Source organism: Malania oleifera, chromosome 4 (genome assembly GCF_029873635.1).
Source record: "Malania oleifera isolate guangnan ecotype guangnan chromosome 4, ASM2987363v1, whole genome shotgun sequence".
Classification (NCBI taxonomy): Eukaryota; Viridiplantae; Streptophyta; class Magnoliopsida; order Santalales; family Ximeniaceae; genus Malania; species Malania oleifera.
In genome coordinates, this window is record NC_080420.1 from 104,539,341 (window position 1) to 104,567,028 (window position 27,688).

At 35.7% G+C, this 27,688-nt stretch overlaps 1 long non-coding RNA gene across 2 annotated transcripts in view; it reads right to left on the bottom strand.

Moving 5' to 3' along the window:
• Positions 1-20,922, bottom strand: part of LOC131152655 (uncharacterized) — a 31,945-nt gene extending 11,023 nt beyond the window's left edge. The window contains exon 1 of one of the 2 annotated variants that reach the window (XR_009136074.1): positions 20,754-20,922. This is a non-coding gene — a long non-coding RNA (uncharacterized LOC131152655). The remainder of the gene's footprint in view (positions 1-20,753) is intronic. The other variant, XR_009136073.1, reaches the window with a different exon arrangement.
• Positions 20,923-27,688: the final 6,766 nt, after the last annotated feature.

The following is a 27,688-nucleotide window of genomic DNA, read 5'->3' on the forward strand; positions in this document are numbered from 1 at the left end:
CGGTGGAGTCAGCCATGAAAGCCGAGCAAAATCTTGACCCCTACCTGATCAAAAAACAGGGAACCCAAGATCATGCTCTGATACCATGTCAAACGTAACTTTTCATTCGTCCCATTTCCATAAAATTGAGTACAAGATATAGAGATACAAGAAACTATTTTAGGAAGCTATTCGATGTCTGTACAATATTTACGGCTACAATCATGTTTGACCCTTGAATGAAGGAATTCCTAAATCTAAGATTTCCATAGCTGGCTAATTGCAAGAGTCACGCCAACAGTTAGCTGCCTATTGGGCCAGGAGCATGAGTTTGGGTTATGAAATCTCAGGTTTATGGGTTAAATGGCTAGGTTGTTGGGTTAGGGTTAAAGGTCAATAGACCCAACGCCAGGTTGGACCTGGGTGTTGGGTCTTCAAGTCAACCATTTAGGACCTGGGTCAGGTTTACCTGGATTCGAGTTGGATCTCAGGTAATCAGGTATGGGTACTTGGATCTGAGTCAGCATTTTGGGTATGAATATTCAAGTTAAATTCCCGAATCTTATTTGATATATTCTAAGAAAATAAATTTCTATTCTATTAGAATACTAACTACAAAATTTGAAACTCAACATTTGCTAATAATTTTAAAAGAAAACAGTGCAAAATTAACTACCAACTTGTTTTGAATTCTTCACTCTGCAATTCTTCTTATTATCCAAGCCTTCTTGAACTCTTCCACTGCTGCTTCTTCACTGCCTCCACAATTCAAGCCTCTGAACCCTTTATCTTTCTGCTCCTCCTTTGAACCTCCAGCTCTTCTTTCTGACTCTCATAACTCCTCCTCAAAATTCTCAAACAAGTAATTCATTTTTTTACTCTAAATCTCAGTTTTTATCTGTCTGTGTTCCCTCCGTGTCTGTCCACCCTTCTCTCAGAAGCCCACTATTTATAGGTTTAGGGGATCATTATATTTAACATTGATTAGATCAATAAACACCTAATTTGATCAATCAAATTTATTTCAAATTGACCCACATGTTTTTAATTCATATTTTCCACATGTCTAATTGCTGGATTTCCTTTTGTGCTTGCAGGTTTGAAGATGCTATTCCACGTCTTTTTTTATTTCATTTTTCCTTTTTTTATTTTTTTTTTTTCAATGTAAAAATTCATTTTTTTCCTGTATTCAAAATTTTTTTTTGTATTTCCTCTTTTTATGGAATTAAAGAAATTTGCCCAATTTGTGTTATATAAGCCCTGAACAAAATGGGGTGTTTATAGATGCCCCTCTTTATAGGTTTGTTACTTAAGATGACAAGAAGACCTGTCTCATGACCTTTTACAGTAACAAATCTATAAAGATAAAAGACACAAATTTTGGACTGAGCCTTAACCCTATCAAAAGAAAATGTATGAATTTACAAAGATGCATGAAATCTAGATCAACTCAACAAACTTACAAAGTGTAAATCTTTTAGTTTATGAAAAGATCACTACCACGGGTTTGGTAACTATGCCACGTACCACTAAGGTAGATAAGTCATTACAACTTTGAAAACGACTGCTCATATTTGGGAACTAATGTCACACGTCTCTGAGATAACCAAAACAACTAGGAAGTGACTATTCAAATTTGGAAACTAATGTCACACGTCTCTGAGACAGCCAAGACAACTTAGAAGGGACTACTTGGATTTTGGAACTAATATCACATGTCTCCGAGATAGTCAAAATAATTTGAAAATGAATATTCAGATTTAGGAACTACTGCCACATGCCTCTAAGATAGCCAGGATAACTTGGAAGTGACTGCTCAAATTTGGGAACTATTGTCACATGCCTTTGAGACGGCCAAAACAATTTGGAAACGACTACTTGAATTTGGGAACTAATGCTATATGCCTCTAAGATAGCCAAAACAATTTGAAAATGACTACTTAGATATGGGGACTATTGGCACATGCCTCTGAGATAGCCAATACAAGGACCATTGGCACATGCCTCTGAGATAGCCAATACAACTTGAAAGTGACTACTCGAATTTGAGAACCAATGTCCCAAATATCCGAAGTAGACAAAACAATTTGGAAGTGACTACTTGGATTTGGGAACTAATGGCCCAAAAAATCTGAATTAGGCAGAACAATTTGGAAATGACTACTTGGATTTGGAAACTAATGCCTAAATATCCGAAGTACAAAAAATAATTTGGAAGTGACTACTCAGATTTGGGAACTAATGCCCAAAACATCCGAAGTAGATAGAACAATTTGGAAGTGACTACTTGGATTTGGGAACTAATGCCCCAAATATCCAAAGTAGGCAGAACAATTTGGAAATGGCTACTTGGATTTGGGAACTAATGTCCCAAATATCAAAAGTAGATGGAACTACTTGGAAATAACTACTTGAATTTGGGAACTAATGTCCCAAGTATCCGAAGAAAAATGCAAATCATTCCAATTTGTGGAAAACAATTAATTGAAGGGGTGAGAAGTGGAATGAACATTACTTACAAAATTTATGCAGGAAATTTGTATGATATGAATATGATGATGCATGGAATAAGGACACATTCTAACTCAACTCATGCAATGATTTTTACAAAATGCATGTGGATTTCTTCCTATCAATATTGATATTATGCATGCAATGCATGAAAACGCACAACTTCCCTGCAGGTATGCCAACGCCTATCCAATCAACAGACAAGATTCTGAACCCAATCTTCAATTTTACTCACCATTTTTCAAATTTCAATCTGTGGAGAAGAAGGTTCATGTTTTGCCAATGATGCCCCTATTCAATAAACGATGATCGTGAGCAGAAAACACCACTCGCATTGTCTGATGTGAGTCCCCCTGGATTTTGTTTTCTCACAACTAGGCATGTCATCTACCCCAGGGCACTTATGATCAAGTTTATTCAATTTTATCTCAAGAATGTTGATTATCCAATGCTTCACCAAATTATCCTGGCACTAACACTTATCTATGGACTGCATTCTTAATGTTTAAATCATTTTAAAATTAAATGAATAAGTATGCAATCAGATAACACAATCTCATTAGAGATGCAAATGAGATGCTCAAACTTGTCTATTTTACCTAATTTCCGTGCTTATTTCATAAGAAGTGGCTTTACCAATATTTTGACGCCTATGCAGCCTTGATACTAACCTAGAAAATCAAATCAACAAGCAAACACCCTTATTTTTTTTTTACCGCCGACTCCCTTTCTTTATAGGAAGAAGTAGAACTGATACTGCCCATCTGCTGCATCCACTTCTTCACTATTTCACTATAAATTTGATACCAACTTCCAATAGTACCCATCTTCACTTGTGTTCCATAGCCTATTCCAACATTTCCATCCTATGTTGTAATCAGTATCTTATCAGGTATTTTGATCAGTATTCCAATCTCAGAGTGGACTTTAAGATACGGAACGAAAGGTATGCTAGGGATACAAGTTTCCAGAAAAATAAGGAAACTAAGGCTCAACAAACCCCTCCCCAAAATGGCATTTAAGCCCCTTGTGGTGCAAAAGATTGACCGAACTTGTTCTTTGAACAAGCTGCCTACGCACCTTATTAGGATCAACTCATAATGTAGTTCAAAATCTAATGAGCTTGATAATTCATTTGAGGTACTGACACATACCAATCAGGTCAAGACTTTCATTTTGGACCATAATGTAGGTTGGGGTATGGGCTCAAAAAGAAAAAGATTTAATAAGGCTCAAAGTCATCAATTTTATTAGGGTAACATTAGCCAAGGATCACTTATAAAGTATGCCCCAGATCATTTTTTCCTATTTTTTCTTTTTTTCTTTTTTCTTTTTTTTTGTATTTCCCTTTTTTCCTATATCTTTTGCCTTTCCTTTGTGAAGGAATCTTAGTTCCCCTTTTGATTTGGGATTTACTTGGGGCTCTACGTTAATCTTCTTGAAATTGCCCAAGTGTGGAGGGGTGATCCTTTGACGGTGTATTCAAGAAATAAATTTTTCAGACTCAATAAAGCTAGCTAGGGATTTCTTGTTTGATTTTCTTTTGAGTAGCAGAAAGGTGACCTGTCATCCTTTTGGCAATAACCATTGCCTCAAATGAATTGCCAGACACGAAGGGACACAAACCCTGGTTAAATTTTTGGCAAATTGACTTTAAGAAAAAGTTAGTTTAAAATTAAAGCTCAAATGGGTTACCAAGTGGTAAATCAATGTTTTGCTCGGCTCTTTTAGGTATACTGGTTGCCCAAAGATGGTCACCCATCATTTGATCAGAACACAATCATTTCATCCTAAGACACTAACCATAATTTAGAATAAAAGGTCAAGGAACCTTGCTCATTGATCTCATGAAAAAGGCACACATGTCACCAAGCAAAATATGATAGTGTGTGATAGGTCATCTCCATTTATATCAGCTAACAGCAATGCTTCTCCTGATAAGACCCTTTATAAATTGGAATCCATTTCCCACAGGGATCCTTCTGGATTGTCAACATCCTTTTTTAGACTAGTTCATCTCCTTAAAACTATTAAGGACGCATTGTTGGAATGGGATTCCTACTAAGCACCAATCGTAAGGGTTTTTTCATTCTTCTTATTTTCATTTTTTTATTTTTTTTTTCATTTTTTTTGTTTTTTTTTCCCGCTTTTTTTTCCCTGCCCCATTGAATGGATTCTCAAAACCAATTATCGACTCCAAGTCTTCCATACTGGCAAAACTATTTCCTATATCCCTACACGAAACACAAGCAAAATCAAACAAAATTTGGCAAAAAGTGACAGTCAAAGGATAATATAATGAGGTAAGACTGAAATGCATTTTATTTCATTTAAATTCAAAATAATTTGAACAAAAAGAATTTATGGGACGTTGTCCTCTTATTGAAAATGATGAAGGAATTCATAAACATCCCTAAAATTTCATTTATTTCATCACCACCGGATACTCAAGCACATGTCAGTCATTAATCTAGTTTTCCACAGTCACTTCTGTGTCGAATTGATCCACCACCGAAGTTGAATACTAGTCAATCTTCCAACCCAGCATGGAATTCTATTAAATGAGCATCCTTTCCTATTTGGCATTTCCTCCTCCATAAGGATGACCTTGCATTGTTTGTACCTCCCCATTTTGTTTTTGCCTATTCCTTCTTTCACAGTTCCCTACCCAATACTTGAGTTGCTCATTCTTCCCATCTTAAATGCCTTTCAATTCTTTCTCCGATGGTTACCAAATTTGCAAAATTTTGGGGAGTGCTTCTAATAGTATGGCCAAAATATGAATCTTTGAGGGTGTTGACAAATAAAGAAATTGCTTCCTTATCCTCAACCAGAGCATGAACCTGTACTGACATTTCTCTCCATCGATATGCATATTCTTTAAATGATTCACTCGTCTTCTTCTCCATATTTTGTAAAGTAACCTGTCGGGAGCCATCTCAATCACATGCCTATACTGGGTAATGAAGGCATGATCTAAATCCTTCCAAGTGTGAATCCTTGAACGGTCTAACTAGATATACCATCTCATGGTTGTCCTAGTCAAACAATCCTAAAAACAATGGATTAACGGCTTATCATTATCGGAATACGCAGTCATTTTCTGACAATACATCTTCAAATGAATTACTGGACACTTGACCCACTAAACTTCTCGAAATCTGAGACTTTAAACTTCGAGGGTAGAATCACATTAGGCACTAGACATAGGTCAAACGCGTCTACCGATCCAAACACATTTGTACCCTCCACGGCTCACAAGCACTCTTCCAATACTTTATGCTTACGGTTCACCTCCAAGCTAAGGGTCTATTCTCTAATTGTTTCCTTGACTATTATACCTTCTTCGATATAAAGAATTATGATTGGCGGTGTTTGTGTATTCCCCATCAATTGGATCCTTGAAACTAGTGTAGTTGGAATGAATGGGTACGTGCTTGAACCTAAACCTGTTGTCACATTCATTGATTGTAACGGCGGATGTCCACTGACTGGAGTGAATCCTTGTGGAAATCATGGACCCTCTTCAATTACAGGTTCTAGAGATTGCACAATTTTTCCCTTGTTCATGGTAGTAAGCATCTCCATTAACTTATTCATTTGCTCCTTAATCTCCTGAACATCCTACTAATCTCCTCATGGCTTTGCTCAAGTCCCATCATGCAGTTTTCCAAATGCTCACCCATGATTTTGGCCTTTCGTCTGGTATTACAAGGATGAATGTGTTGCTCAATGTTGAATTCCAAAAAAATCCAAGCTCTATCACTAACTCTGATCAATTGATTCTTTTTCCCTCTGTAAGCAATTGTATAAACTGAGCACATTTTATAGGACCATGTATGTATGATTATGCATGAAATGTAAGAATGCTTATGCAACACAACCTAACAACCACTTGGCCAAAATTCTTAGAAAATCCCTCCATTACTCCATTAAAGAAAATATAAACAAATTCATTTTTTTTCCTTTTTTTTACAACTAGCTTTATTACACAACACATTTTTAATGAAACCGCTCGAACCAACCTAACTCTTGATGTACATCATGTATAGTCTTTGCAATTTCGAGTTGAATTGTTTCGGATACCCTATGCTCCACCTACCTCATTTTCTCGGCCATAACTCGTGCTATGTTAGCAGCTCCCTACACCTAATGAGTCACCTCAAATCCTTGATGATTCAATGATAGAAACTCAACCTCCCAATATCGTGCCTTTTGTACATAAGGCATGACCTCCTGATACTTGGCTTGTAATTGTTTGTATTCATTGTCCCATTTTTTGCAATCAGGCTTCAAGTTCCTGCAAGAGGATTTGGGACTTTCCTTTTTTCTCGGATTCCATGGCTCTTAATAATTCTCTATTTAGCTTGGCTTCTGTTTGGAGTATTTTTTCTTTTTTCCTAAAGGCTATCATTCCTTCCTTGGCTTGCAAGCACATGTCCCTTTTCTACTTAACATTCCTCTGACACCTAAGAATTATTCCATATTCCCTTCGCTTCGCCTGTCGAACACTCGTTCAGCCACCATAGCTCTTTCCTCAGTTGAACGAAATCTCTTATGCGATTCAGTCTTTTCCTATAACCATTCTATTTCTCGAGCTTCCTCCATACGAGACTGAGCAATAATTGAGAATTTTGTCTTAAAAGTATAACCTCTTGAGTCCTTGGTAGTTGGAAATATATAACTTGAAAATTAACCATGTTAGAGCACCAACTATCATTATCTCCCCAAACCCTAGTAATACAACTACCTGAATCTACCAAATGAATGACTTTCTAGGCTGCCACAAATTTCGCTATCTGGTTCTAAGCCCCTTCCTGACCATAAGCAAATTATGAACCAGTCAAACCATGTGCCATTGGTATGAACTGAAAGGACCCTACTTGTCTTCGGAACATAAGGGAAGCATGGGCTATTCCTCCCCATGGGCCTAATAATAAACCCCCCCCCCCCCCCCCCCCGAAAAGTCTCCACACCTGTATAACATATTAGCGTATCCCATCCATGGTGCTTGCCACAAAAATCCCCTCGTTACACACGTTCGCATCCTTTCACTCCATTCAAATTTGTTCGGTTGCTCCTCCCATTTAGCCTTCTCAAAATTAGTTAAAGGAATTCGAAGCACTTCGAGAAGATAGAATAGAAGTAACCCTCTTTGCATAGCAAATGGCTTATAAACCGGACGTATAGCAAGGAAACACAAAATCTCAATCTACCCTTCCCTTTTATTTTACAATAATTAAGAAATTGAAATGTTTATGCTATTCCAGGTATTGGGTTAGTCCCACTTTGCACTTGGGCCACAAAAGAAACTACTTCTTGATCAATAAATCCCAATTCTTTAGGAAAGATAACCATTTCTATAAATAGCAAAATCCAAAACACCCATGTGGACTTCCTATTTTTCTTCTCCTTACATTAGGGTCCTCAAGCATTCCCAAGTGATTTTTTTGACACCCTTTTCAATCAGCTGATTCACTTTCTAAGCTTTGATCCCTATTACCTTACATATCTTTCTTCTAAATGACACCTTAGGATTGTGTCTATACATCCTATAAGGTGTATGAAACTTCATCAACTACAGCAACGATGTGTATTCTTCAACAATTGGAGACATATCTATCCCTTCAAAGGTGAAACAGCAATAAGAAGGATTCAAAAAACCCACCAAAACGCTCATTACTTCTAGGTTCACTACTATATGCAACAAGAATCCAACGTGACAATATAATTGAGAGAATTTCAATCATCTTTCAACTATCCATCTTGCCCAGATTGTCCTCAACTCTTTTAGAGAATTTGATCAGGTATAAACCCTGACCCGAGCTTGCAGCATCACATTAGTTCCTTTGCTCAAACTATCACCCAGATGTATTTGCTGGTCTTCAGAATACAACTGTACTTCGGCTTCTTTCTCTTTGTACGCCACTACTGAGCTATCCATGAGATGATTTAGGGCTACTCAAGACTTTTGGCAAAGTAGTGCATATGCCTAGAATGAATGTAGAATGTGGGAAGCAACACAAAGGAATTCAAACAAATATAACAAAAAGAACTAGACTAAGTCATATGAAGAAGGATGAAGCTCATGTCCCAACCTCAAGTGGATTTATCACTTACAGGTTTTCTCTGAGGCTCTATCCCAAGGGAAGAAGCTAGACTCGAATATGTGTGGTTCAAACTCTATTCCTATTAACAATAGGTTCCAAGAATATCCTCTATCCTTACCCAATGGGCTTGGACAAAGAACAGACTGAGCGGAGTGGTTCACGCACCCCCAAAGACGTCTCATGAGAGCTAACCATACTACACCCCTATCTATTCCTAAAAGGGTAAAGTCCATGTATAGGGCTAATGAAAGTGTGTGTAGTCAGATGGATTTAAAAGCCTATTCCCTAATCCCAACACATCATCACACCCTACACATACTTATCCATTCATTCACAACATACATATAAGAGTTATATGCACAGGTAAAATATTCACAAGTATACAACAATTATTCATATTTACAGGTAAAATACCATGGAGCAATCAAAAAGACCATTAAATTCATATTTGGGACAATTCATTATTAATTAATGATTTGACTATCTAATTTCCCAGTGAAGTCGCCAAGCTGTCTGAACGTCCCGGAGAAGGGTCCGAAATGGCGAGGAATAATAATATTAAAATCTTGATGAAGTCGCCACTAACCTGTTATTTACCTAGGTGCGTTTAGCTCACCTAATTACTACTTGCTGATTGGTCTTTAGACTAATCCTAAGCCCAAAGAACCAGTAGTCTCAGTCTGCATTTACTAGAATTGGAATCGAGAGTTTAGTTATGCGAGGGGAAGGTACTAGCACCCCCTACACCCGTTCTACGAACGGTACCTAATTAACTAGGAATAATCCCTAAAATGAATCAATTGGTCTTATAACTCTTTTTAAAAAATAAAAATAAAAATAAACAAACTAAATAAATAAATTTTAAAATTTTAAAATAAAATATAAAAAAATGTGCGATTTAGGAATGTCTAATAACACTTCCAAAGAAGGTGATCTTATTAGATAAATCCCCCTCCGAACTAATATAGGTGAGGTTGAAATACCTCTTTACCCTATGTTTAATCATTGGGACGCACACACACAAAAATAAAATACATATAGATAATAAATTCATCAAATTTGATCAAAAAGAGTATTTAAACCATTCTAAGATTTTTTTCAAAATTTTATGAAAAAATTTTCAATATTATTTTTAAAAATTTTCTAGAATCTTTAAATACTTTCTTTTCATTTTTGGCATTTTTATTTCCCCATTTTTTATTCAAGTCAAAATAGCTTAAATAATTTTTATCTATTTTTCTAATTTTTTAAAATATTTTTTCTGATTTTTTTACTATTTTTTTAATTTTTAAAAATTGAAAATCAATTTTAAAATTAAATAAATAAATCGATGGTTCGGAAACGTCATATCGGTTGAACCGATATAAACCAGGTTTGACTCGATTGGGAAAAGTGGCCACGTGTCACTTAGCAGTGGCGACACGTGCACCACCTTTTTTTTTATTTTTTTTCTTTCTTTTTTGAATTTTTTTAGTTCTGGTAGTATTTGGTTCATTATGGGGATTTGACGTGGATCATTAACGTAGCAGCGATCTGTCCGTCCAAAGAAAATACAGATTGGACAATCAAGATTGCGCCACGTTGCTTCCTAAACACGCAATCCTGAGTGTACCACGTGACATGTGTCCCACTAAAACATATATATAAACTTTTTTTTTGAAAATCTTAACATAAAACTTTTTTCAGCTTTTCTTTTCTTTCCCGTCTCTCTCCCTCTCTTTGATGTCTTCTCTTCTCTCTCCTCTTTCTTTTCCTTTCTAAAACACATATTGGATGGTCAGGATTGCGCCATGTCGCTTTCAACACACAATCCTGAGCGTACCACATGTCACCATCCATACGGTGACACGTGTACCACTAATATATATATATAAACTTTTTTTTTTAAATCTTACTTAAAACTTTTTTCAACTTTTCTTTTCTTTTTTTTCTCGTCTCTCTCTCTCTCTGATTTCTTCTCTTCTCACTCTCACAAATTTCTCTCTTTCTCCAATCTTTTCTCTTCTCCCTTTGTTTTTTCTCTTTCTTTCTCTCCTCCCTCTATTTCTTCTCTTTCTTTCTCCAATTTCTCCTTTCTCTATTTCTTCTCTTTCTTTCTTCGCGGGTCTCTTTCTAATCGTTTTCCCTTTTTCTTTTGTAGATTCCCAAATGAAGTTTAGTGGCAGAGAGCATGAGCATAGACCTGAACCCTAAGGTAAATCCGCTTTCTCCCTGCTTCTAATTTTCCCTTGTTTGCTTCAATTTGATTTTTCCTTGGAAAATTTCTTGGATTTTCTAGGGAACCAAACAGCCAAACAGGTTTAGGAGGGGATTGAGTTAGGTTAAGCTAACTAGGGTTTAGTGTTGTTTGGGCTGAAACAAGTTAGGTTTAATTAGGCTTAAGGGTTTAAGATCGGGCCTAAGCAAGTTGGTTTTTGGTTTTTGGGAGCTGTTTTTGGGTCGAAGGCTAGGCTAGGTTAGAGCTGCCTATTGGGCTAGGAGCATGGGTTTCGATTATAAAATGGTAGGTTTATGGGCTAAATGGTTGGGCTGTTGGGTTAGGGTTAAAGGTCAACGGACCCAAGTCCAGGTTGGACCTAGGTCTTGGGTCTTCAGGTTAACCATTTAGGACCCGAGGTCAGGTTGACCTGTATTCGGGTTGGATCACGAGTAATCAGGTATGGGTACTTGGATCTGGGTTAGCATTTCGAGTTTGAATATTTGGGTCAAATTCCAAAATCTTATTTGATATATTCTCAGGAAAGAAATTTTTATTCTATTAAAATATTAACTACAGAATTTGAAAACCAGCATATGCTAATAATTTTAAAAGAAAACAGTGCAAAATTAACTACCAACCTATTTTGAATTCTTCACTCTACAATTCTTCTTATTATATGAGCCTTCTTGAACTCTACCACTGCTACTACTTCACTGCATCCACAATTCAAGCCTCTGAACCCTTTATCTTTCTGCTCCTCCTTAGAACCTTCAGCTCTTCTTTCTGACTCTCACAACTCCTTCTCAAAATTCTCAAACAAATAATTCTTTTCTTTACTCTAGATCTCAACTTTTATTTGTCTATGTTCCAATCTCCGTGTCTGTCCACCCTTCTCTCAAAAGCCCACTATTTATAGGTTTAGGGAATCATTCTATTTAACACTGATTAGATCAATTAGCACCTAATTTGATCAATTAAATTTATTTCAAATTGACCCACGTGTTTTTAATTGATATTTTCCACATGTCTAATTGTTGGATTTCCTTTTGTGCTCCAGGTTTGAAGATACTGGTCCACTTTTTTTTTATTTCATTTTTCCTTTTCTATTTTTTTATTTTCAATGTAAAAATTCATTTTATCCCGTATTCATAATTTTTTTTCTATATTTTCTCATCTTATGGAATTAATGAAATTTGCCCAATTTGTGTTATATAAGCCACAGAAAAAATGGGGTGTCTACAAAAACATTAGAAGAAAATATTAAATAAGGTGCAATTTAGGAATGTATAATAAGACCTCCAAAAGAAGGGATCTTATTAGATAAAACCTCCTCAAAACTATTATAGGTGAAGTCTTAAATACCTCTCTTACTCTCTATCTCTCTCTCTCTCTCTCTCTCTCTTTGTTTTCTCTCTTCATCTCTCTCTCACACGTATCTCTCTCTCTCTCTCTCTCCCTCTCTGTTTCTTCTCTCGCACGAATCTGTCTTTTACTCTCTCTCTCTCTTTCTCTTTGTTTTCTCTCTTCTCTCGCACAAATCTCTCTCTCTGCCTCTCACTCTCTCATTCTCTCTGTTTTCTCTCTTTTGATCTCGCTAAATCTCTCCCTGATTTTCTTCTTTTGTAGGCATCGATTCAAACACAAGAGCAAAGAGCAACAAATCCAAACCCATAAGATGAGTATCTACCCCTTTTTTGTTTTTTTTTTATTACGTGATGAATTTTCTTGAGTTTTCCTGCATTTTCCTAGGATCCAAATGGATTTTAGGGTTGATTGACCTGGGTCCTAGCCCAAGTTAGATTCAGACTTAGGTTCAGGTTAAAATTGGGGTTTGGCTAGTCAAGTTTAAGTTGGGTTAGGTGAATTACATTAGTTAAGTTTGGGCCGAATTGTCTTACTAAGGCCAACCCAATTGGGTCTTGGCTAACCTAATTGGGTTAAGCCCAATTTGGGCTTAGTTTTTAATTTTAGGCTTGGGCTTATTGGGCTCGAGTTGGTTTTGGGCTAGGCCTAGCTAGAATCAAGTTAGGCTAGGTTGAACCAGGCACATTTGGGCCGCATGCTAGTTAGGGAGTGGGTTAAATTAAAATAAGGCCCACTTGGGCAATAAGAGAAGGGAAATGGGCTAAGTTGACCCAAATCAAGATTGACTTGGGTCAAAGAGTTTGGGTCTGACCCGAGTTGGGTATTCAGGTCAATTGACTTGGTTCTGGGTCCAATTGACTCTGGTTTTTGAGTTAGATCCGAGTCAACACTCGGGTTTGGAATTTATCTTTGTCCCTAAATTCTGACTTTTGCAGCTTCCTCTTCCTTTGCCTGAGCCTTCTTGCATTCCTCTCTGCCAATCTTTCACCTTCTATTCTGAATTCTCCACTCTGCAATTCTTCATTTTACCCAAACCTCTTGAATTCCCTTTTGCTGCACTTGCCCCTCAAACCACCCTTCCTTCAACCTTTCTGTTATCAACTCCCAGCTCTTCTTGATACAATTCTTTCAAAAACTCTCAATAAACAATTTACTCTTTATGTTTCTGTCTCTATGTGTCCCTCTTTCCCTCAAAAGCCCACGATTTATAGGTCTAAGGATTACTCAATTTAACACTGATTAGATCAATCAACACTTAATTTAATCAATCAAATTTATTTAAATTAATTCACATGTTTTAATTCACAATTCCCACATGCCTAATTGCATAATTCCTTTTGTGCTTGCAGATTTGAAGCAGAAGATGCTGGCCCGCCATTTTTCTTTCATTTTTTTCCTTTCATGTTTTATTTTTTAATTTTCAATGTAAAAACTTCATTTTCCCTGTATTTTTTTATTTTCCTGTATTTTCTCACTTTATTAATTTTTCCCAATTTTGTGTTATATAGGCCCCAGACATATGGGGTGTCTACAAGCATCATTAGCAACATCTGAATAAATAATAGCCAAAACTAGGAGTAGAAGCTATCTGCCACGTCTCTTTGAGTACTTCACTCACTTTAAGTGTCCATGTGATGCAATTGAAATTACATTACGCTAAAGTTTACCATATTTTAGCTAGCATACCATCAATATGAATGGCATTAAGCTCATTCCAATTCCAATACATGAGATCCTCAATTATGTCTCCAAATTATTGTGTTTACATGTAAAATACAAAAGCATACACATACTGCACCAACTGACCAAAGTACTCACTGCCAACCATTCAAACTGCAGGAACCATAATCAAATACCATGCCCTACGAAAATTCATCCAAATTGCTCTAAGACAGCATATATAAATCTGAAAATGAGAACTATAGCACCGAAACAATCCTCTGTGCAGTAAACATAGATGTGGTTGGAACAAAATTCCTATAGTTTCATTCATCAAAAAGAGCAGGATAAGATTATCTCCGGACACTGCAGCCTCTGATACCATAAACCTAGCTGGCAAACATCTATCAAAAGGCAAGATATGCATATGGAACACAAGAATAGCTACAGGTAAGAGTGTGCATGTTTGATTTGGTCCAGTTGGCCTTTTTTGGTGAACCAAACTTACATAGAAAGCAAACAGAACCAACCCAAAATAGTACAGTTTGGTATGGTCTAGTTTTTGGTTTAATAATTAATATAACTATTTATTCAAAAATTATATATAATTATAACACAAAAATGTTATATACTTATTTGGTATTTTATACATAAGCACATATATAGTTTGGCTCATTATATGAAGCCAAACCAAACCAAACCAATTTCACTTTGGTTGAATTTGGTCTATGGTTGAACCAAATAGTACACAACCATGCAGCTCATGTTTGGCTCAGAATGGAATGGGCAAAGCTAAAAGGCATTAATTTAGTCATCTTCAAACCATCCACGTTTTGGTTACCAAGCCGTAATGCCCAACATGGATCTGAACAAAGAATAATTTAACTTTTGTTAATACTTAGCATAGTCAAATCCCAATTTTTCAATGTCAATTTCAATTTTTTCTTTTTGTAAACTTCAACAATCAAATCCATAAAAGATCACTATTCATCCAAAGGCCATGTATCTGAACGTCCCAAAGTTTCCTTGCATAAACTATTTTTCTCATGCCACAAAGGTTTGGACACTTAACTGGATGTCAGATATCAAAGATTCCAAGTTTTCAATGCCCTTAACTTTATTCATTTGACACTTCGATATCTTCAACTCCCATAAGAGAAAATCGCTCACCCAACAAAAATAAAAGTTACCATCTTGTAAGATGTGACTACAAGAAACATTAGCAACTTGGAGGAAAGCTGCAAAACCCTCAAAATTGAAGGAATTTTTCTACTTTCTTCCTTCAAAGAAAGTAGCCAAAAATCTATCAAATTAGGAAAACTCACATAGGACCATGGTAACCATGCAAACAATGTTTTAGACCAATCCCTTGCTTTTCAAGACTAGCGACTGCCTTTCTCCCTTGCTTTTCAAGTCATGTGTCTTTGGTCTTCTCTACTTTTCTTCAGATTCAACAAATTTCAAGTCCACTTAGTAGGAGTGATAGTTACCCAATATGTGTTTAATTTTTATACAAGTTTTGTCATACTTTCACTCTTATTTTTATGCTAGTTTGTGTTTAATTTTATTATTTATTAAAGTTTTGATTTATTTTGTTTATTTTTGTTTAGGAATGAATAAATTAAAGGAGTCATGGGATAAGGAGTAAACTTTACTTTTCAAATTCAAATTCTTTTCATCAAAAGCCCTTTTCAAACTCAAATTCCTCTCTCGAATTTCCTGAATCGCCCTTCAATATTTGGAACATAACTTTTGCTACAAAACTCCAAAAAGGGCGATCTTGGTATCTACGGAAAGTTAAGAAAAAATCTCACAACTTTCATGTTGAAGATTTTCGAAGATGGGAAGATCTCGATAGATAAAATTGCACATCAAGGTGGCGGCAGAAAAGGAGGAGATTTGGATGATCTTGTTTTGGGGAGACAAAAGGGAGGACGACCAGAGCTTTATAAAAGGAGGGGATTCGAAGCTAGGAAAAAAGAAAAGGATTTTCTTCACCATTAAAGAGGAATTCAAAGATTGGAAAAAGAAGAAGAGAGAGGCCAAATTGGAGATGTTGACGATTGAGATTTTCAATCCACCTATAGTTTCCTTTTTAATTCTTTCATCTTCTCTTTGTACAATTTTCATTATGAATTCTAGAATCATTATGGTTTGTTTTAATTCTATTATGAGCTAATTGCTATTGCTAAGGCTACGATGTAACCTCTCCATGACAATTCCAAATCTCATTTCTATGTGATCATAATTTTATCATTCCTTTTGTGTATGCATCATTGAGTCTAATGCTTTCAATTATTTGGCCAATAGTTGAATGATTTGTTGTACATGTTAATTCGAGAGACGATACATGTAGTTTAGCTTCATATGATGTATGCCACGAATTGAACAAAAGACAGGAATGTGCCAACGTGATTTGTCCGGCTTTTATGTGAAATATTATTAATCTTAATGTACTCAAAACGCTTTTAAATTCGCATAGACATATCACAAGTTATCGTATGTTGGGTAATTCTAATTCTACTCGAGAGAGGGTCTTAGATAAGTTATATATTTCGCCGTCAAATAAGATGATAATTGATTGATTGCATGATTAGGATTTGGGATTGGATTGGTTAGGTGAGTCAAATACCTTAGTGTTTTCTTCTTGGGTTAAACTTCTTTTCAAATATTTAGTTGATTTACTTTTATTTGTTTTTATTTTGTTTTTCAAATTCAAAATCCACCACTTTTCTTGATTTTCAAATAATTTAGAATTAGAAAAATGTCAATAGTTAATAGGTAAATAGTCCTCGTGGGTTCGAAATCCTTCTTTATCACTATATTACTTGTTACGATTTCATGCACTTGCGAATTTTCACAACAACCTGCTACCTCCCCCCCCCAGGTGGCCCATTTTAACTTTCCTAGCAGTGTCCCCACTCTTGTATCATACAAACAAGTTTGTTAATTATGGTCCATTTTACAAACAAATAAATTCAACTAGATGTGTGTTAAACCACAATCAATAATGGACTACTAAATTTCCAACAACATTTCTTTGACATTTTAAACATTTCACATACACTTTAAATTTACAGAAACTCAAATGTGGTTCTATATAACTTGACACTTACATCCATCAACAAATTGTAGCAATTCATTTCAAAGTTCTCAAGCATCAATACCAAGAATTTACATAAACTCTTATCTGTGAATTTGTCTGTACGTGCTTTATGCTAAAGATATAGTAATTCAAACCTATTTATCATTTAATAAATCATAATCAAGAAAACAAATATTTTTCCTGCTTTATAACTAACAAAAATTTACAACTGAAATAATAATGATTGCTGAAAACATAGCATAAACAAAATACTTTCAATTTACTGTAGAGACCTATGTATTTAAGATTTTTTTTAATAATCCTTTTGCACTTTGGATGCTTGAGAATGTGAAGCCAAGCTTTGGGAATTGAATGAGAGAATATTTAACTTCTAATGAGAGTGCAAGGATTGTGATTTGGAGGCTTCTCAAGTCAAATATAATATATTCCCAAAAAATTAAAAATCAAAAAATCAAAAATAAAAAAAAAAACATTTGACAGAAATCTATGGGCCTTTTTTTTTCATTTTAGATTCTAATAAATGTGAGTTTCCATTTCAATTGGAAATAATTTTAGCAAATTGGAATAATTATAAGCAGTTGGTGGAAACATTTAGGCCCTTTTAATGCAAAATTATCAAAAATTAGGATAGTGGTCTTTGGAGGCCAAATAAGGCATGTGCATCTTCTTTTATATATAATATATAATCGCTACATTTCAAATATCCCACAATGAGACCATAGTTCACCCTCAACTACCCCAAAGTGGATCACATGTATAGTGTCAAAGAGTGTTTGAGTTTGTAGATACCTTCTTTTATCTCAATCAAATCACATAATATCATATTAAATTTTGGATGGCAATTGAATATTAATTGCTTGTTTTACTAATAATGAACTTCATATTCTTTGCAGGAGCCAAACCATCCGTGCACTCCATGAATTGATCATAGAATACATGGCGGGATCCCTTGACTTATTCCAAGTCCTAGGTTGATGTGAGTGTTGGCCCACAAGGACCACCTACACCATAATTGATAAAAAGATAACAAAATTACAAGATATAAAAGAACATAAGAAATTTATGTAGTTCTACACTAGGCCTACGTCCAGAGGCAATCCAACAAGTTCACTATCAAGGCGTGTTAAAAATACAACAAAAGAGTATCACTCCTAGGGGTGGCAAAACGGACGGGCAGGCCGGGTCCGGGCGGGTCACCAACGGGTCAGCTCATAAACGGGCCGGGTCATAAACGGGTTGATATTAAATGGGTCACACACATACCAACCCTAACCCGCCCATTTAATAAACGGGCGGATAACGGGTCACCCATTTTAAAAATATAATTTATTTATTTTAAAATTTTTCAAAAAAATTCATATAAAATAACTTTTACAAAAAATATACTACATTAAATTTATTAAATGCAGGATTGTTGAAGCTGGAGCGGTGGAGCCTGGAGGTGTGGACTGGAGGCTGGAGGTATGGCTTGATCCAGGTCCGTGAGTGGATTGTTCGCAGCACCGGAACCACGGCACGTTGCAACACACCAGAGGAAGCCAGAGAGGAGAGGATTGAGAGAGTGAGAACTGAGAGGAGAGCCGGAGAGGAGAGGATTGAGAGAGTGAGAACTGAGAGAAGAGCTGCGGGCCGCGGCGTAGCAGTGCACCAAAGGTCCAGAGGAGAGGATTGAGAGAGTCAGAGCTGCGAGCCTGAGAGGAGACTGGAGAGCAGAGGTCGGCGTCGCGGGTTAGGGAAAGGTCCAGAGGAGAGGAGAGGAGAGGAGAGGATTGAGAGAGTCGGAGCTGAGAGCCTGAGAGGAGAGCAGCGGTCGGCGTTGCGAGTTAGGGACTTAGGGCTTTTTTTGTGTGGTCGTGTGGGTGGCTACCTGGCTGGGTGGAGACTAGAATCGCTTCTGAAGAGGGAAGGCTGAACTAAAATTTATATATCTAAAGGATCCAAATTAACAGGTCACCCGGTGGGTGACCCGGCCAAACCCAGTCGAACCCGTTTATAAACGGGTCAACCCGTGACCCACCCAATTATTAAACGGGTTGACTTCTTTAAACCCGAACCCGTTTTAAATAGACGGGTCCGAATAACCCGACGGGTCATGACCCGTTTTGCCAGGCCTAATCACTCCTCTCCCCACAATTGTGAAAAACCCACAACCCTTCCGAACCCAAGAAAAGAAATTTGTGTAGGAGGAAGAACCCAAGATGAACCCCCTTCTACAATTCACTCTCTCTCACTTACACTCACACTCTACTCTACCCACATGGAAATGAGACCCACTCCTTATATAGACCCTACATGCATATAAAGTCCAACAACCCAAAAAAGTGACCATGCTACAATTGCGTAGACAATTATACCCAAATTCAAGACATGACTTTGAAACTTACATGCTTGGGAAGCTAAGCTATGCATATCACACAAGGAATCTTCAATTCAAGGAAGAAAGCACCAAGTTGCAAAGTCAACATGAGTGTCTTGAAAAGACATATATGCCTCCATTTACCAAAACTAATTAATTAGCCTTGAAAACTTTGGCATGACAACCAAGAATTTATGCCCTGTGCAATGATTAACTTCCATTACTCTTCTTCCCTTTTATTTTTATTTTTATTTTTATTTTTATTAGTTGGGTCCCACCACATGTGTGGGACCAATCCAACACATGAGTGATTCCGCTTGTAACTCCATCTATCAAGGATGGCCTGACCGCCTTAACCCACCCTTAGCCAACCAAATTGTCATTTGTCACCCACAACATGTGGTATTTTCTTCTTGTTTCTTTTTGGCTATGTGTCCTCTAAACCATTCATTAACATTAAACCTTTTTCACCTTATGGCAGTCAACGCCTTTTGCACAATCATAACCCCCTTTATTGGATAATAGCCTTAAAACCCTAACTAGCACTATAAATAGCTCCTTTCTTACGCCATGGCAGCTCCCTCTTTTGCTCTCATTTCTCATCATAGACTCCTCATCCTCTCTAATCCAAAGCTTCTCTCTAGAGAATCTTGCATCATCCTTATGTCATCCTCGCACCACTTGACACTTGAGCTCCTCAGGATTACTGGGTTCTCCTCACTTGGCAATATCCACTACATCTCATTGTTTATATGCAACATTGTCTCCCATTCACATTCAAGAACCCACATTACTGTACTACAAATAAACAAGTCAAATTATTGGGTTTATCTTATAAGACACTAAAAATGATCACTTTTCTCTCATAGGATTTTGGATGAAGATTTTACATAAGCAATTCAGGTGAATTTAACTCAAATTTCAGAAACAACAATTCTAAGAGGAACTCCGTCTATACTCGTGTCAATCTTAGGACACAGAAAACCCATTTCTCATAAATGTTTCAAAGGGTAATAGAAATATGAACATGCTAGCAGAAAGACATGACAGCAGAGATGAGCACTGTTGACAAAGAGTACCCACCCAATCCGATGGTTTCATTTCATTAACTAAAATCACAATTTTAAACCCATAAACAAGAAATTTTCAAATTATTCCTTCTGAAAATGACATCCTTATGTCTTATGCAGAATTCATGTCTCAAGTTCATTTCCAAAAAGAAAAGACAAAAAAACAAAACTGCAAGTGGGAACCCACAAGTGGGTCTAACATTCGAAGATTCAAAGTCCCCTTTCATGTCTTAAGTTTAAAACAACAAACACATCTCCTTCAACCCTAACATTTCAATAAAAGAGTTGCATCTCCCTGTCCCTGTAAATTAAGCAAGCATCGGCACTGCAAATAGTACATATCTGATATCCACAAAGAGAGAGAGAGAGAGAGAGAGAGAGAGATTGGGTTGCGTACCAAATCAAAGGTTGTTCGACCACCGGCAGACTGCAGAGTGAAACACTGAAAACCCTCCAAAGTAGCAGGACCCACCAACTTTCCCCCTCACAACAAAGAGGCGTTGAAATGTGGGGTAGAAAAGAGAAGTACGAAACTCACCATCCACCAAAAAAAAAATCCAAAATTCTACTTGTGAACACTCTAAAAGGAACGATTTGGACCCTACCAACAACAGTAAGAACAGAATATTAGAGAGACACAATATATGTGTTTTTTTTCAATTTATTATTAATTTATAATAATATATTAAATAATATCCTATTCAGAAAAATTATTCCCAAAATGACGTTCACGTAATCTTACTATTTGATCCAACGAGGTTTAAATAATAAGGGCAATCGATAATTGACACGTGGCGGGCAAATCTCGCTAATTGGTGTAGTGAATTTGTTGCAAATCCTCAAATCTCTCTATTTCATGTAGCGAGATTTGCACCTTCCCACTGGAAACATCTCTCTGCCCAGATAAAGTGGATGGAGTTGTAGAACTGGGTTCCCTCCCTCCTCGTCTTCGCTAGCGGCAAGGATGATGACCATGTTCGTGTTGAAGTTCATCTCACTGACATCATAATCGTGCGTCTTGTTCCCATTTGTCGAAGACGAAGCGAGATGCTCGCCGAGGAGGCTTCGTTGAAAATTCACCATTGCTGACTTTTTTTTTTCAAAATAGCCTAGTGAGTTTTTCACCTAGAAAAGAGAAAAACGAAGTAGAGCACTCCAGAATATTCCCCCTACTTCCTTCATCTTTGGCAAATACATCGATGCCTGAGGTGACAGAGACGAAGCAAAACGACGACGTATCGGAGAATCGAAGATTAAGGATATGTTCTTCAAAAATAGAGTCATGTCGTTCAAATCAAATGCAAAGAGTTCGCAGAGGTTGATTGCAGCAGCTATGATGCAGCGATGTTGGTGACGGCTCCAAAGATCTATGCCAACTGACTTTGCTCTTGTCTAGTTTCTCAGCAAACAAACAGAGACTAAACCAAGTTTAGTTCAAGTTGTGTGCTACTGCACTGCTTGCATGTGGTCCATCCTCAAAAACTAAACCAAGTTTACTTCCTAGTGTAAGTAATGACTGATGAATGCATGTGTTTCCCCATACCTGGGTCTCGGTATGTTGTTGCATCTAAGGCATTATTATACACAAATCCATTGGTGTTTAGTTGTTCTGGAGTTACTAATATTGCTTATTAATATTTTTAAATAATTTTATGACAAAGCATAAATATAATTATATTTGAAGTGTCTTCTGAACTAAAACAGTATTTTTTTTAAAGTAAAAATTATTTATAAATCAATTGAATCTTTCTTTATAAATACACGCATACATGCAGAGAGGAGGGAGAAATTAATGGTGTGTAGAAAAAAAAAAAAAAAAGGGGGGGAGTCAATTAAAAGAAGAGAAGGAGCAAAGAAAGTGAGAGATGTGATGGTAGGAGATGTGAAAGTGAGAGATGTGAGAGGTTTGGTTTTTATAGGGCGGGTGGGGGCCTGAAGTTAAAGTACATCGAATGCATAAATGCAGAGAGAGAGAGAGAGAGAGAGAGAGAGAGAGAGAGAGAGAGAGAGAGAGAGAGAGAGAGAGAATTAAAGTGCGGCATAATTGGAGATGGAGAACCAGCCGGCCACCCATAGCTAGAAACAACTGCATGCATACATACATGAAATAATATGCAATTCAAGTTAGAGGGGGGAAGAAAGGATTGGAGATGAGATTGAAGGAGACGTTCTACATGACGACGACTTTGGCAACCCGATTGTGGTGATTTCTGGTCATTGGGAGACCTCTATCTACGCCGTTCTCCGCAACAACACCATCCATGATTTCTACGGTTTCCCCCAATCTCCATGACGACGACTCCGGCAGCCCTACCGGCATGGGAAAGATCGACTCCGGCAGCGCTCTGCAGCTCTTTCTCAACCACATTCCCATCAGTTCCATCCCTGGCATCTGAAACCCATCTGGTATCCTCCTTTTCAACCCACGCCAGCAATGATGATGATGATGACATGCCCGTCAGCTAGTCCAAGGAGAGATTGGTGGCCCTTGATCCCATGGAACGTAGCTTGACGTATGAGATTGTGGACAGCAGCATTGGGTTTGAGTCGTGGCTAGGGATCACTAAATATGGCGTTGGGCACGTCCATGCAAATCTCGCTACACCATCTAACTAGATTTGGGTGCCACGTGTCAATCAGGAAACGCCTCTCGTTGTTCAAATCTCACTGTTTAATCCAACAAGATTACGTGAGCATCATTATGAGAATAATTTTTCCCAAACAGGGTCTTATTTAATATATTATTATAAAATAATAATAAAATGGGAAAAATTATCATGCATCTTTGATTAAATTAGATAATTAGACATTTTTTTAATAAATTAAATAGGCAATGGAATCATATCAAATCAGGGGTATGAATTGATTTGGAAACCTTAATATTTTAATGAGTCTAAAGACTAATACTATATTTTATGATTGGTGAATTTTAAATCTTTTAAGCAAAATCAGTTTTCTGTAATCTTATATTTCGAGAGACCTTTGAATTGAATTTGGATAAAATGTAATATCAAATTTTATTGAAATTTATCTAAATTCATTCAAATCCAAATTCAAAATTTGGAATTCACACTAAAAAAATTCTAATTATGTAACTTCAGACTTTCGTATTAAGGACTAATATTCAATAGAGTGAAAAAAAATAAAGTGTGAAATAATACATGGACCTTCTCTAACTACGTAACCCACCATATAGGCATATAATAAAGCAAAAAAAAAAAAATGACATTATGAAGGTTAGAACTTAAATATGTCACCTAAAAAATAACTCGATTGAGGGGTCAATTTCTCTTTACTAAATTATTAATTATGTTACAGTAGTAATGTAATTACACACAAGTTTACATAGTACAATTTTAGTGAAAGTGGTACAGTGCCCTTAGGATACTTAAATTTTTTGTCGGAAGTAATCTTAATTATGCCTTAAGTCTTGGCCATATTTTCATTAGTTGTGTTTGCAGGATTAGGCACAGAGATCTAACAGGGAATAAAAAAAATTACATACATTGGTGGACCCCCCCGTGGAAAAATGTTGGCACGTAAGAAGGAGCATCGGGTGTTCAATCCTTAGTAAACATGCAATGTGTGACCTAGGTTTCAGATTTGCTAAACATCCAACCAGCGCCTGCAATCTGTGACCGCATTCGAATTTACTTGGGTGGCGCATCAGGGGAAGGTGTTTTCATGTTATCAAAAAACAAAAAAACAAAAAAGGTAGGTCTTGCGCTTCACACATGGTGTGCATGTGTCTATTTCAATGAAATTGGGGCCGAGTCTTCTTGGATCCTGCCAGGAAAGCCACTTATCTTCTCTTACCTTATTTATTATTAACTAGCAGGAATCTCATGATATTTAAAACTAAATTTAAATTATAAGTCTAATTATTGAATTTTGATATTTCAACAAAATTTGCAAAATCAGTGTATATATGTATATAATTTGGATATTTTTGTTCATTTATAATAAATTTTATTAGTATATCATGGTAGACACCCCATATAATTATATGAAATTACATAAATATAAATAATTCATAAAATTAAAAATAAAAATTTTCTAGAAAACACCTTACAAATACATCAAGATATTCCAAAATTCATGTGAGGAAGAAAAATGTCTTTCAATCACAATTGTTTGATTGTCCACCTTTATTTATAAGAATTCAATTGTACGAACATTAATAATACCCAAAATATCTTTTGAGTTATGTAAAAAATATTATCAAATATTAACAATTTACATTTTACCTGTAATATAATGCTACTATTTGTATTTTTAATTAACTTGTATAACAAAGAATGCAGCATATTCACATATTGGACCGTTAAGTTGTGTGATGCTCCAAGAAAAACAAATATAACAATTTACTGTATAGTGTGATAAATGGTTTAAAAGAAAAAAACCCAGCATAATCCTAAATTGAATAAGTAAATTTTTATTAATAAATGTAATGAATATATTTATTTCTTAAGAATTCATTATCGTAGTAATGACTCGGTCCATTTGTCCAAAAATCCTATGGCTTTCTTTTTCATAGACAAGGGACGATTTGCATGGTAGTTCCCTTATTTCTTACACTTAAAACATGTTGTTTCTTCTTTATTTTCAGAATGATCTTTCTTAGAAGATTTTTCAAAAGATTTTCTTGTTGAAAGACATTTTTTTTTTCTTATAAAGAGGGGGGGGGGGGGGTACAATCATTTCAACTTATTCTTCATCAGTTGAACTCTCATTTAATGGAGGTTCCTCTGTAACCTTAAGAGTAATGTTTTCTTTTACCTACATAAGCTAATATTACAAGTCAAACTTATTTAGGACATTGTGTTTACTTGTGACCTTTGTTTTGTGTACATGGGATGGGTAACCATCATCTAAATAATAGTAGAGGCTTTGTTCTTTGAGTATGCCTTAGTGTAACATAGGAGTACGACTTCTCGCTCAATTTGATGTTTCCAAATGTTGGAGCTAGAATAACATTAAAAGCTCTTTAAAGAAGGTTGAATGCTCACTAATGGTTTGGAAAACTCCATAGCTACTGTAAATGTGTTAGCCTATTGGCCTCTTTCATTGAACACAATATTGGGAATAAATTTTGATGATTGACAAAATGGATATCTTGTACCTTAAAGATTCATATATTGAGAAGTAATATTATGAAGTATACTTGATGATATGAATCTAAAATATGTTGCATAAGAAGTATGCATTAGAAGTTATTGAAGAAGCATCATAAGAAGCAATGTGAGAAGCTACCCAAGAAGTTTCATAAGAAGTCTTATAAAAGAAATAGTGAGATGTTCTTAACTGATAATATAAGTAAAATGAATCTCTCAAGTCTTTACGGTTATTATTTGTTCAAGAATTAATTTGGTTTAATTACTAATTTAATGATGATCCTCTATGGGTTAAATTATTATGTGATTTAAGTATTGATAATCATAATATAGCATTTGAAATAGAATAAGTTATAGCTCAACTGAAATGTTTACTATTACATTAGCTCTTGGAACTCAAGATCTTCTCAAAAATACAATTCTCTCAAAGACAAAATGTATTGACGATTACTTCTACAAGTAATTCTATCTATTGAGAATTCATTAAGTGTAGTTGGTTGTTCAAACAAAATGGAGTTCCACATATAAATATCTAGACTCAATCTACGTAAAGATAAATTAGATTCATACTCTTGTGCCAATATCATTATATTTCTGACTTTTAGGTTCATTGTAAATCATTTGATAGGTCGACACTATGTTACGTCTCTCTAGCACTGCAAATTTTGTCGAAGAAACTTTCTAAACAAGTTACAAAAGAACTTGAGGATTACTATTAATCTCCTTTTTGATTTTGAAAGGTAGTTCACCCGAAAGAAAATGTAGGTTGCCTACAATGCAATGTTGCACTGTGAAAAGCTTTTTAGCTAAAGAAGAAGAGATTTGTAAAGGACAGTTGTCCATTGAGAGTTACTCAGTGTACTTGATTTGAAAAATCTCAAGTGACCATAGAGACACCACCCGTCTTGAACCAGTTGGAGGAAAAAAAATGCTTGACAAGGAAGTATGACCCCTATGTTGTCAACTCACTAGGAATGAAGAATTGTCCATGGGGACACTACTCATCTCAAACTAGTTTAGGTGGAAAAAAGTGCTTGAAGAGAGGAATTGTATGACCCTTATGCTATCAAGTCACTTGGAATGAAACGCTAGACAAAATAAAATTGTATGACCCCTACATTGTCAAATCACTTGGAATGAAATTCTTGACAAAGAGGAAATAACCCCTACACGATCAAGTCACTTGGAATGAAATGCTTGAAAAAGAGGAATTATATAACCCCCTATGCTGTCAAGTCACTTAGAATGGAACACTTGACAAAGGGATTGTATGAACCTTACACTATTAAGTCACTTGAAATGAAATGCTTGACAATTTAAAGGGGAATTGCATGACCCCTAGATTGTCAAGTCAATTAGAATGAAACTCTTGACAAAGGGAAACTATATGACCCCTATCACAACATCCTAGAGAAGGGTAATGGTGAAAAATAATAATATTATAAGTTCGATGGAGTCACCACTAACCTATTATTTACCTAGGTGTAGTTAGTTCACCTAATTACTACTCATTGATTGGTTTATAGACTAATCCTAAGGTCAAGGAACCAGTAGTATCAATTTGCATTTACCAAAGTTGTGATTGGGAGTTCAGTTATGCGAAGGGAAGGTACTAGCACCCCCTACACACACGTCCTACGAACGGTGCCTAATTAATTATGATTTATCTCAAAATTGAATCTAATGGTCTTTAATTAAGTCCTTAAAAATAAATAAATATTAAAATATTAGAAGAAAATATGAAATAAGTTGCGATTTAGGAATGTCTAATAAGACCTATGAGGGGATCTTATTAGATAAACCTCTCTTATAACTAATATGGGTGAGATCTAAAATACCTCTTTACCCTTTGTTTAATTATTGAGGTGCACACACAAAAATAAAATACATAGAGACAATAAATTTTTCAAATTTGATCATAAAGAATCTTCAAAACATTGCCAATTTTTTTCAAATTTTTTCAAAATTTTATAAAAATTTTTCAACATTTTTCTATAATTTTCTAGGATTTTTAAAGATTTTTTCATTCTCTTTTGATTTTTTTTTTCAATTTTTAATCCCAATCAAAATAACTCAAACAATTTTTAGTTATTTTTATTTGTTTAAAAAAATTTTCTGATTTTTTTCTAATTTTTTCTTTTTTTGTCAATTTTAAAAAATTAAAAATCAATTAAAAATTAATTTTAAAATTAAATAAATGAACCGGCGATTTGAACAA